This window comes from Cydia fagiglandana, chromosome 3 (genome assembly GCF_963556715.1).
Source record: "Cydia fagiglandana chromosome 3, ilCydFagi1.1, whole genome shotgun sequence".
NCBI classification, from domain to species: Eukaryota; Metazoa; Arthropoda; class Insecta; order Lepidoptera; family Tortricidae; genus Cydia; species Cydia fagiglandana.
This window is the reverse complement of record NC_085934.1, coordinates 18795816-18808384: the sequence shown is the minus strand read 5'-3', so window position 1 is coordinate 18808384 and position 12569 is coordinate 18795816. Positions and strand designations below refer to the sequence as shown.

At 37.0% G+C, this 12569-nt stretch overlaps 1 protein-coding gene and 1 non-coding gene across 2 annotated transcripts in view; one reads left to right on the top strand and one right to left on the bottom strand.

The window, feature by feature from the left end:
• Positions 1 to 12569, bottom strand: part of LOC134680285 (bifunctional arginine demethylase and lysyl-hydroxylase PSR) — a 359994-nt gene that overhangs the window by 295292 nt on the left and 52133 nt on the right. The window lies entirely within an intron of this gene.
• LOC134663294 (U6 spliceosomal RNA) lies at positions 12271 to 12380 on the top strand. Its single transcript, XR_010098136.1, has one exon. It is a non-coding gene; the product is annotated as a U6 spliceosomal RNA (small nuclear RNA).

Here is a 12569-nt window from a genome sequence, read left to right as displayed (position 1 = left end):
GGATTTTGAAATATACATCTATTAGATATCTTTTAGACATCACCAAGATACGATAACGATATGTTTAAGATCTAACCTGTCAAATTTGACATTTGCGCGATTCTGGAGATACTCTTGAACGATTTCCATAGGATATGACTTGGAGATCCAATTCATATCTAATAGATATCTTACTCTATCTAACGTCAAAGTGACATTGGTTGCCCGAATTGCGCTGCAAAAGAGAACTAGTTGATATCTAAACTATAACGTATCTAGAATGGATCTAGTACGTGTCGTCTCTTGTGAATATCTCCAAGTTCGAATACGGCAGTTATTCCACCTCAACAGGAAGTGACTGGGATTATTCGTAAATTGAAACCGAGTTCCTGATGGCACCGAATAATTGAATGAGACAAAAAAACCTCCGCCGATTGAGAGGCAACCATTCGGAAACTTAATGAGCCGCATAAAATCATTAAAAATACTTTTTCGATGTTTGTTTTTAAACGCACAAGCGGTACGTTGGTAGAGTCGGACCAAAAAAAGTCTGCAGCGGATTTGATAGCCCACGCAGTGCAAGTGTCATTTATACGTCATAATTTCATAGAAGTTTGACGTTTAAAATAACACTTTCACTGAGTGGACTATCAAATCCGCTGCAGACTATTCTTGGTCTGACTCTAGAAAACAGTTGTTGGCATAATAATAAAGTTCATTTACCTACAATTAATTAATATTGTAATTAGAGTTACTTAACCCGCAAGCCATAAAAGTAAACTAGACGTGGCACCCTCAATAATACGATAATTAAACACTTAAACGTGTCGATTTCTGTATCTACAGGTACCTAGGCAGAGTCAGATCAAGAAAAGTCTGCAGCGATTTTGAAAGCCCACGCGGTGCAAGTGTTATTTATACGTCATAATGTCATAGAAGTTTGACGTTTAAAATAACACTTGCACTGAGTGGCCAACAAAATCGACGCAGACTTTTCTTGGTCTAATCTAACTGACTCTACTTATCAAAAATATACAAAAGCTACACAGAGAAAAATCATCACCAGGAATTAAAAAACAGTTCTGTACTGGGGGAAAAAATTAAGTTTTAGTAATAATTATGGACGTTTCACTGTTTCTGTAAAGTTTATTTATTTTTATAAACAGCTCAGTAATCCCAAATATAATTTCAACAAAAAGATTATAGAAATTGCAAGAACTAATAGAAATTGCAAAAGTCAATTTGTTCCTATTAGTTAACTCTCCTTGTCCTCAGATTAAGTTTATTTTTGTAATTCTAAGTGTGTTTTTGTTGTACTTTTCTCTCAGTGTAGGTACAATAAAGAATTTTCTGCATCCGTCCAAAAGTGTTCCTTTCGTTAAGTTATAATAGGTACGCATCTGCGTACCTTTTTTCTATACATATGCATTTATAGATAGGTATCCAAACCACATCAGAAATGTATCCATTAAAACTTTTATTCCTCACGTGCGAAAACACGTTTATTACGGAAGGAAATTTTAAGCCAGTTCCTTTTAATCCCACACGGTTCCACTCAAACGGGGTATTTTTCATTTATATTAAAATTTCCCCTAGGGGAGCAATTTTCAACCCCTTCTGAAGTTCCTTCTTTGATAAATGTGCGGCTTCCTTGATGTACGAGCAGGAAACTTTATATTCTTGTGCACTGTTCTTTGTAAGAAAATAAGGTTTTTATTTCATTATAGTAATTGAAATTGAATTACCAATAAATGAGGAATTACATAAACATAACAAATTTTCCTAAACATTCTGGATTGCAAAGACAAGAGAGGAAAGGAGACCTAGAATTACTTATCTCCGCGAAATAAAAAATAATGCGTCGCATGAGGAAATTAAAATACTGGCACAAGAAAGAAATGGTTGGCGATTACTCCAAAGACAAAATCAATTAAAGTTCTTAAGTTATGATGATAATGAACAAATGTCGAGTGGTATCGGAATTTTAGGAGCACAATGAAATGAAGATATGAAGTAGTCAGAGGTGGTCAAATGATCTTCATACGCTCTTATTTCCTAAACAACTAACAGGTCAATTCGAACGTACACTGACATGAGAATGATATCTCATCATATCAGCCAGAGGACGTCCACTGCTGGACATAGGCCTCCCCCAAAGAGTGCCACAATGACCGGTCCAGGTCATCACTCATCACACCTTATGGTCTATATACCGGTACGGATAATATCTGAATGATGTCATTTAGTTATCGTGCACTTCTCTTGTACAGTCACCTGCAAAAATATGTTACTTTTCGAACGCCGCAAAAATAAGTGACACGCTCTTATGGCTCTACAAATAACATCGTGTCAGATATTTTTGCGGCCTTCATTGTATGACATATTATTGCAGGTGACTGTACATTTATTAGCGTGAGCAAGACGCACATTCTCATGTCAGTGTACGTTCGAAGAAAAAGTACGTTCAAGAAAATTCTCAGATCATATATATACCTACACTCTACACCTTACCCACTTAGCAACTATTCACTATGAATATGAACGTTGACCGTGACTCACTGCCGTATTCGAGCTTCAAGATATTCACAAGAGACGACACGTACTAGATCCATTCTAGATACGTCATAGTTTAGATATCAACTAGTTCTCTTTTGCAGCGCAATTCGGGCAACCAATGTCACTTTTACGTTAGATAGAGTAAGATATCTATTAAGATGTAAATTAGATCTCTAAGTCATATCATATCCTGTGGAAATCGTTCAAGAGTATCTCCAGAATCGCGCAAATGTCAAAATTAACAGGTTAGATCTTAAACATATCGATATCGTATCTTGGTGATGTCTACAAGATGTCTATTTCATAATCCGAATCGGGCCCTCATTTTGTAAACAATCTATGTAAATACTCGTAAGTACCTACAAATATTATCGACTTTACCGCAAACTATTTTAGGAAACCAATTACTATTGACCTTTCAAGTGTAAGTACCTAGTTATTGGGCAACGATTTCAAAAGTAAGGATAGGCCCCGTTCATATAATTCTGACCAATGACATTAAATATATAATTATACATAGGTTATACTCATACGTAAGGAGCACAAAAAATACTTCCATATCTATTTCTGTACCTATGAAGAAATATGTTATTTTTGATTAATTTTCGCATCCCATACGTCTTTGTCATACTTGTTGTCAAAGCTTGTCTCTTTCTCTTTCGATATTAGCATTTGACCGAACATTCTCGTTTGGTGAGCACCAATGGAATGGCACAACGTGATATAAAATTGGTTAATGACTTTAATGGCTCCTCTACACGATGGGCCAACGCCGGCCACTCCAAGGGACGCAGCCATGTGATAGAATGAGATATCAATATCACTTGCTCCCTCTAACGCATAAATGCGTCCCTTGGAGTGGCCGGCGTTGGCCCATCGTGTAGAGGACCCATAATGAGTTCACACCACGCGCACGATTCGTTGCAAGTTGTAACTAGTTGCGTTGGACTGCTTGTTGATTCTTGGTGCCCGTAACCCGTAAGCACAAAATAACTAAAAGTACTACCGTACAGAAAAGAAACTTCCTACAAAACCGAAGTTTGACAGTGATAGAGGGATAAATCCTGCTGTCCCTTTTATATGTATGGTATTATCCGTTTCGGCTATTTAGGGCTGTCAAAATGCAAGTAATTATCTTATCTGTGGTCGTACACGCAAAGGGACCTCGAGTCGGCGCCGAGAATGCCCAAAAGGATCTGGCCGCGTAGCGTAGCCAAGATGCCAATCGCTTACGCTTCGTAGCGATCGAAACGCAACTGTCACTGTCACTAATATGGAAGAGTGATAGAGAGATATTAATGCTTTTCGTTGTCGAACTCATAGCGATTGCAACCTTGGCTAGGCCAGCAGTGTCGCTCCCTTGCCGTAAGGCCCGTCTTTACGAAGTCATATATAAGTCAATGTTATTGGGAGGATTTAGGCGGGTAGCAAGTAATTTCCTATTTCATAACCGAGTTTCCTGTTTGTAAGAGGTTCCTTGTTTTGTTTAACCTTGATTATAGAATTATGCTTTAGAACTTAGGTACTAGCTACCCGCCCCGGCTTCGCGCGGGTTAACAAATTATACACCTAAAATTCCTCAAAAATCACTATCAATGGGTGAAAACCGCATGAAAATCCGTTTAGTATTTTTTGAGTTTATAACGAACATACAAACACACAAACAGGCAGATGCGGCGGGGAACTTTGTTTTATAAGGTTTAGTGATAGTGATAACGAGTAGGCTTCTTCATGCGAAGACCACTATTTGGGTGAGACATGAACGCACGACACTGGATCGCTAGCCCATATCTCTGTAATTTGGTGGGTTCATGACGTTAGCCCGGATGGATAAAGACGCCGGTTCGAATCCGGTGTTAATCAGGAGGGCTTCAATTTTCTATAGAAATCATCACCTGTCATAGAAACAGAAGTGATGGAAGCTTCGTCCCAGGCCCGGCCCGTTATAGTATGACTCATCCTTAAGTCTTACCTACGTCGATCTATTTCAGAGAATATCATTATTTTTATTTGTTTAAGCACCGCCACAATGCCAACCAACACAATGTAAACCGGTTTTTAATTGTATGAGAAAACCGATTAATAACCGGTTATCAACAGAAATTTCATACAAATAAAATTCGGTTTAAGTACATTCCCAAGTTCCAATCCAAGCATACGAACCTTACTGGTTTAACGATACTTTTGTTAGATATTGTGTTATGTTTAGATATTGTGTTGTAATTATAAATAAAATAAAATAAATATTCTATTGTGCCAAGAAAAATATGCCTACTAAAGTCTGTTTTTACGGAAACTGAAGACAGTTCAAGCAAGTATAAAGCATAACATATTTACAAACATGATGAACAGCTTTCTGGCAATAAAACTTACGAGGGTATTCTTTAAAAAAACGTCTCAACTCACAAGAAACTGTAAGATACTTACTTCACTTTAGTTCGCGGCGGAGAAGCAATGTTTCGTTTGGGTACGAAGTGTTTGTTCGTGTAGGTAAACAGGACTATGTGTTATTGTTATGTAAGGAGTTGGCAATTTTATTAGATTAAGGTAGACCGCGCTTGCTGAAACTGAGATATACATATAGTTGGTAACAAAATCTGGCAATAGCCAGACATTGGTCATTGGATTCTAGGGGACAACATTTAATAATGTATTCAATTTAATAATAGTCAATAAAATAACAAATAGCAGGTAGGGTAGGGAGCTCCTATATTGATATATATTTTTTTTTTTATTATGAATGGGCTTACTCATGGCCACAGACTAGCCGAGGCGTAGACGTGGCCTACGATGGAGCGAGCTCGCCCAGAAGGTGCCTGTTCACTCTTGATTTGAAGGTTGCCGGGTTATAAGAACACGGAAATATAGACGCCGGCAAGGAATTCCATTCCTTGGCAGTGCGCATAAGGAAAGTAGAAGCAAAGCGCTTCGTGCGAATTGGTGGAATATCTACCAAGTAAGGATGGAAACCGGCCGTGCGTCTAAAAGTCCGATGGTAGAATGGGGACGGTGGAATAAGCTCGTGTAGCTCTTGGGCACACTCCCCGAAGTGCAACCTGTAGAATACCGACAGGCTGGCGACTTTCCGCCGATGGGCCAAAGACTGAAGCTTAGCCGTTAGCTTCTTGTCGCCAATCATCCTCCTGGCTCTGCGCTCCACTGAGTCCAAAGCGGCGAGTTGGTATTTAGCTGAGCCATCCCACAGGTGGCTGCAATACTCCATACACGACCGGACTTGAGCTTTGTAAAGTGTTAGAAGCTGTCCAGGTGTGAAGTATCGCTTCACCTTATTTAGGACGCCCAGCTTTCTGGCCGCAGTTTGTGCTATTTAATTTTATTACTCTTTCCTGATACCAGCTTCGTTTGTTATAACTGTATATTATTAATTTGTATAACTACATATGCCTAGGATATTTTATATGAGCGCGAAGTAGGTTAAGTTAGTATAAAACCGGGCAAGTGCGAGTCGGACTCGCGCACGAAGGGTTCCGTACCATAATGCAAAAAAAAAAACAAAAAAAAGCAAAAAGAAAACGGTCACCCATCCAAGTACTGACTCCTCCCGACGTTGCTTAACTTTGGTCAAAAATCACGTTTGTTGTATGGGAGCCCCATTTAAATCTTTATTTTATTCTGTTTTTAGTATTTGTTGTTATAGCGGCAACAGAAATACATCATCTGTGAAAATTTCAACTGTCTAGCTATCACGGTTCGTGAGATACAGCCTGGTGACAGACGGACGGACGGACGGACGGACGGACGGACAGCGAAGTCTTAGTAATAGGGTCCCGTTTTACCCTTTGGGTACGGAACCCTAAAAAGGATGATGGGTGTTGTTTCCAAAATACCTTTAAAATGAAGAAAGAGGGGAATGAGTTATTATATATTTTGTTTCACACAAATACTTATAAAACAATCAGACATAACAAAACATACAGGTATAATATAAGAGTTTTTTAATATCACAGTTTGTCGCTGCTGGCTAAATGAACAATTGATTTTTAAAACTCTACGCAGCGTAGTTGACAACTTTAAAAAAGGGAATATTGCCTTTCAATATACGGTGACAGAATAAAAACGTTAATTAAATCCCGTGGGTCATAAATTTGGCAGTAAAGTATCGTAATTGTCCAATTAACCAGCCCGCCATGTTGATGTGCCGATATATTAATGTTATAACCAATCGGGGAGTGTTTGTGACAGATTTATGTCACCGGCCTATCTATATACATATACTTCTATCATATATTTGATTCCAGATAACATTTGACTTTAGAAGATCACTAAATCAGAGATTCTAAACCTTTTCTGTTAAGATGAACGGCGAACAACTTCGTTTTGATACAACTTGAACCAATACAAACGGCCGAAATCAAATCGTAGATAGGGACAGTACCTAATGAGTGTAATGACACCTAACATCGAGCGTTGTTGACCTCTGCCTCTTTAGGTGTTTTATAGGCTTTTTTTATTTTATTGTAAGCTACAATTAGAACAAATTCTGACGTGATATTCGTTAAAATGATTAGTGGATAAATTAGGTGAAAATATTTTACACATCATATTTCCTTAGAACTAGCTGCCGTATTCGAACTTCAGATATTGACAAGAGACGACATGTACTAGATCCATTCTAGATACGATATAGCTTAGATATTAACTAGTTCTCTTTTGCAGCGCAATTCGGGCAACCACAATGTCACTTTTACGTTAGATAGAGTAAGATATCTATTAGATGTGAATTAGATCTCTAAGTCATATCCTGTGGAAATCGTTCAAGAGTATCTCCAGAATCGCGCAAATGTCAAGTTTGACAGGTTAGATCTTAAACATATCGTTATCGTATCTTGGTGATGTCTAAAAGATGTCTAATAGATGTATTTCATAATCCGAATCGGGCCCTAGGTTGGGAGCGTACCTATACTTAATTGAGCAATACTAAACTGTTATGTACATAAGTAGTGGTACTTCTTAAAACTGCAGACTTTTTTATTTTATTGTAAGCTACAATTAGAACAAATTCTGACGTGATATTCGTTAAAATGATTAGTGGATAAATTAGGTGAAAATATTTTACACATCATATTTCCTTAGAACTAGCTGCCGTATTCGAACTTCAGATATTGACAAGAGACGACATGTACTAGATCCATTCTAGATACGTTATAGCTTAGATATTAACTAGTTCTCTTTTGCAGCGCAATTCGGGCAACCACAATGTCACTTTTACGTTAGATAGAGTAAGATATCTATTAGATGTGGATTAGATCTCTAAGTCATATCCTGTGGAAATCGTTCAAGAGTATCTCCAGAATCGCGCAAATGTCAAGTTTGACAGGTTAGATCTTAAACATATCGTTATCGTATCTTGGTGATGTCTAAAAGATGTCTAATAGATGTATATTTCATAATCCGAATCGGGCCCTAGGTTGGGAGCGTACCTATGTATACTTAATTGAGCAATACTAAACTGTTATGTACATAAGTAGTGGTACTTCTTAAAACTGCAGACGCAAAAATTTTGAGTGTTACAAATTGCAGACATTTCTGCTTAATAGTAGTAAGTATTAAAGTGTTTCCATTTCGATAGCTTAAACAAAGTTCATTTTCACCATTACGGGATACGTTCTTCATTTTCTCTATGTTTTTAGCACCAACGCTGCTCGTGAAATAAATTTGCGCAAGAAAAGTAAATTCTAACAAGGGTTTCATCAAAGGCAGCTATTTCTGTGCGCTTACTAGTAAATGTTTATTTTTATACGTTTATACTGATGTCAACACGCGTCGGGTATAAGTGCTTTGCAAGTACTCTAAATGCATTTATGTATTAAAAATGCTCAAATTGAAGGCAAAGTTTAAATGACATCTTTAATAATGGCTTCGAAGTAGGCTTCTTTGCGTAAGATGGTAGATTCAATATAAATATATGAAAAGTAAAAACTTAAAAAGGGCTACAGACCATAAAATCTATCTCTTCTTCCTCGCGTTATGCCGGCATTTTGCCACGGCTCATGGGAGCCTGGGGTCCACTCCGTCCACTTGACAACTAATCCCAAGAATTGTAGGCACTAAGTTTTTACGAAAGCGACTGCCATCTGACCTTCCAACCCAAAACTTATAACTTGTAATGTATAAATACTTACATATGCTAGTATTTTATTAATCACCGCAAATTATCACCGTAATTAACCACAGCGTCCACAAATTATACCATTTACGGTTTTAATTACAGGGCTCAAACGATTCCGGGAATAAATAAATATAATTAATTTTGAAATCAGCGGCACTCGCAACGACTTTATGTTGAAAAGCATGTGGACAAACATACAGCCTGCCTGTTGGTGAGCGATTACCGTAGTCTATGGACGCTTGCAACGCTTGATCACATTCGTGTTGCCGATCCTATAAGAACTTATAAACTACTTTTTTTAAACCTGTAAAACATTACAAATTTTATTTTATCATAATGCAACAGGCATACATGCAGTGTAGCATCGAAATCAACTTGGAGTAGGTATGGTATATTTAGTAGTAGGTACCTAGTACCTACCTAGGTACATTAAAAATAAGCTGACTTCAATAATCCCCCAAATGAGAGTTTCATGAAAGTTGGATAAAAATCTGGAGAATTTCACAAGAAATGAATAAGGATCAAATTATGAAACTTAAAACTTGAGTTTTCCGTTCCATATACATATAAGAAGTTTTTGAATTTTTTTTTTCTCAATTCCAAAACTTCCATCCCCATATCTTGTACCTACTCATTTATATCCAAATCTTTGCCTTTTCGTTTCCTATATATTACTGGAGGGCACATTTGTGTATCCATCCATAGTAGGTACTTAATTCTTCGGTCAGACTAATTGTTTTTTCCGACAGTGTCAACGACCGGTAATCTGGATGACAAAACAACGCTTACTAATGAGACTTGCCGTATTGTCTTGGAACACAGATGTCACTAATACATTACTAATACCTTAGGCCATTTACTGCAAGATGGCCGATGGGGACGAAAAGTGCTCGAGTGGAGACCACGGACTAGCAAGCGCAGCGTAGGACGTCCACCCACAAGATGGACAGACGACCTTGTTAAGGTCGCCGGAAGACGCTGGATGCGGGTTGCTTCCAACCGGCACGTATGGAGGTCCAAGGGGGAGGCCTGTGTTCAGCAGTGGACGTCTTATGGCTGAGATGATGATGATGATGATGATTTACTGCAAAGGCCGGGAAGTAAAAGGAAATTGTTGGCCGCGAGTGATATAACGGGCAAGCAAAGCGAGGTTGTGCAGTATGATAACTTGATAAGGCTGTTTGATAGGAACCTAATCAATATTCTGACCCCGTATGATCTATTTGCTGTGAGTATGATACAATGTAAATAGTGTGACCTAAAACTTATAATAACATACAGCTTTAATGTACCTACCTGCTGCGGAGCGACACGCGACTTTATAGTTCGTTTTTGTACAATTAGAAAAAAGGTAAGTGATCTTGACATGTCTTTTAATTGAAAAACGCTTTTAAAAATCATGTAACTATTACTTATGAAAGCAGGAGAACATAAATGATTGTACTAGATTCATAATTGTTACATATTTGCCGTGAATTATTTTTAAAACGCGTTTTTCAATTAAAAGACACATCAAGATTGTTTACCTTTTTCTGATGCTCAAAGAACGAACTATAGGCATGCTCAACTTATAGCGCTTGGAATTGTTATGTTTCGGAGTCTATTGCAAGAAATAAAGGTACATATTTAAAGGTAACATAAAAAATACTTTATTAAATAAATGTAGTAGTAGTAGTAATCACTTTATTGTACACAACATAGGTTTACAATAATAAATTACAGTAATGGAAGTACAAAGGCGAACATAAAATAAATGTATACTTAGAGAAAAATGAACATAAAGTAACCGAACGAAAACGAGACCTATTCATATACATTTCGATGTTAATATGATGTCCTTTTGTTATCACTCGCTCGTGCGTTCCGCTTGCGAAGAAATGAAAATGAAATCATTTAAATATCAATATGTCGTTCAAATTGGCCTCATGTTTTGTTACAGAGATTAATATTATGGAATTTAATTGGGAATGTCATTCGTAATATCACGGAATTCACGGATGTGAATGCAACTGGAATTATGTTACGGGTTTTAGTTCGTCATGAATTGTTTGCTACGGTCAAATAACCAATTATCTAGAAAATCCCGCTCGCTTGCAATTAATTGTATACAATAGAGTTTACAGGGTGATCAAATGTCCAGTGCCTTGATTCAGTGCTGTAGGCATCTAGACATTAACAACCGTATTCATAAAAAGTTAGAGCATTGACCATCAGTTGCTGATAACCGGATGTCACAAAACATGATTTATAAACGTTTATTATCGCTAAACAGTTGATCATGTTTTTATTAAATCCTCGGAAAGTTATGGAGCCGTGTACCGTTATTTATCTGTTTAATAAGCTGATCATTCCTCATTTAAGGATTTTTTATGAATACGGCTGTAAGTAACTAAGTACTATACTAGTACTTACATTTAATTGCAAAGGTGAAAATTGTTTGTGAGTGTTGTTTCATTTTCTTGGCTTCCTTTCATTTTGGATTTTCTTTTTCATTTTGACTCTAAATTCGTTGTTGTAGTTACATGTTGATTCTAATATAATAAAGATAGGCACTACTAGTAGGTATTTTCGTTCTCGTAGATGTCTTGAAATTCCTTTCTAAGTGGAAAAGATTAGAAGAATATGCACAAGTACGAGCGGTTTTACTTAACAAAAGACAAACGATTAGCCATCGGGGTCTATTTGAAAGCTACAAACTATACCTATATATTTATAATCTGGTAGGAAACAAATCTATATACCGGGTGTAGCCTGTAACATGAGCAAATAATTAAAACATAGATTGTACTCCTCAAACGGTGACACTATTGTTCTACAACTTTTAAAAATTATGAATTATTTAGACTCCCTATTTTTCATACAAAATAAATATTATCTTCAATGGACGCCATCGCCACGCCATATCATTGTGATTAACGTTGCTTGTCACGCCTTAAACAAAACAAAATTCGCGATACATTGCGTCTTAGAATAAACTTTAAAGTGTATTAAAAATCAAACCACAAATTATTTTTAAAAGTCGCTGAGCAAATGTTAGTCAGTATGAGGAGTACCGCCTACAGTTAAATTTTTTGCTCGTATTACAGGCCACACCCGGTATTTAAATTATAAACTGAAAATATATTAAGTATAGAAAAAAGTGACCATCAATTTACTCTCTTAAGTCTTAAGTAGTCATACAGCATACCCATTCATCATGCATACAAGATACACGTGACCCAACCAATCAACATAAAAACGTGTGAACCATCATAATTGGTTGATTCAATAAGAACAAACAAGCAAAATTACAATCGAGTAGGTAATTGACGAGCTGATTGCGCGGTAGTTGAATTCAATTACCAATGCAATTATTAAATGGTTACAATTTTATCAGTAATATGTGACTTAAATATTGTGTAGGTATTGTACGAGTATTGTGCCCCAACACGCATAGAATCAGACCAAGACAACTCTGCAACGATTTTGATAGCCCACGCAGTCCAAGTGTTATTTTAAACGTCAATCTTCTATTAAATTATGACGTATAAATATTAAATAACACTTGCACTGCGTGTGCTATTAAAATCGTTAAAGACTTTGTCTTGGTCTCACTATAGCAACCTGTACTTGCTTCGGCAGTACATATACTAAAATACGAACGCTACAGAGAAGATTAGCATGGCCCCTGCGCAAGGATGAAAAAAAAAACCTTAAGAGCGAATGGAAAATTCATTAAATTGCTTACCGTATTCTCGTGCAACAAATTCCAAATTCAAACTACTTATCTAACTGGTGCCGTGCCTGTTACGGCTGTTATGCATAGAGTACCTATTACAGTAGTAGGTACTGTTAGCATCAAAAGTAACGGATCAGATTACGCGTCAAAAATATCTAGCATTCTCTAATACCTTATCAAAAACTG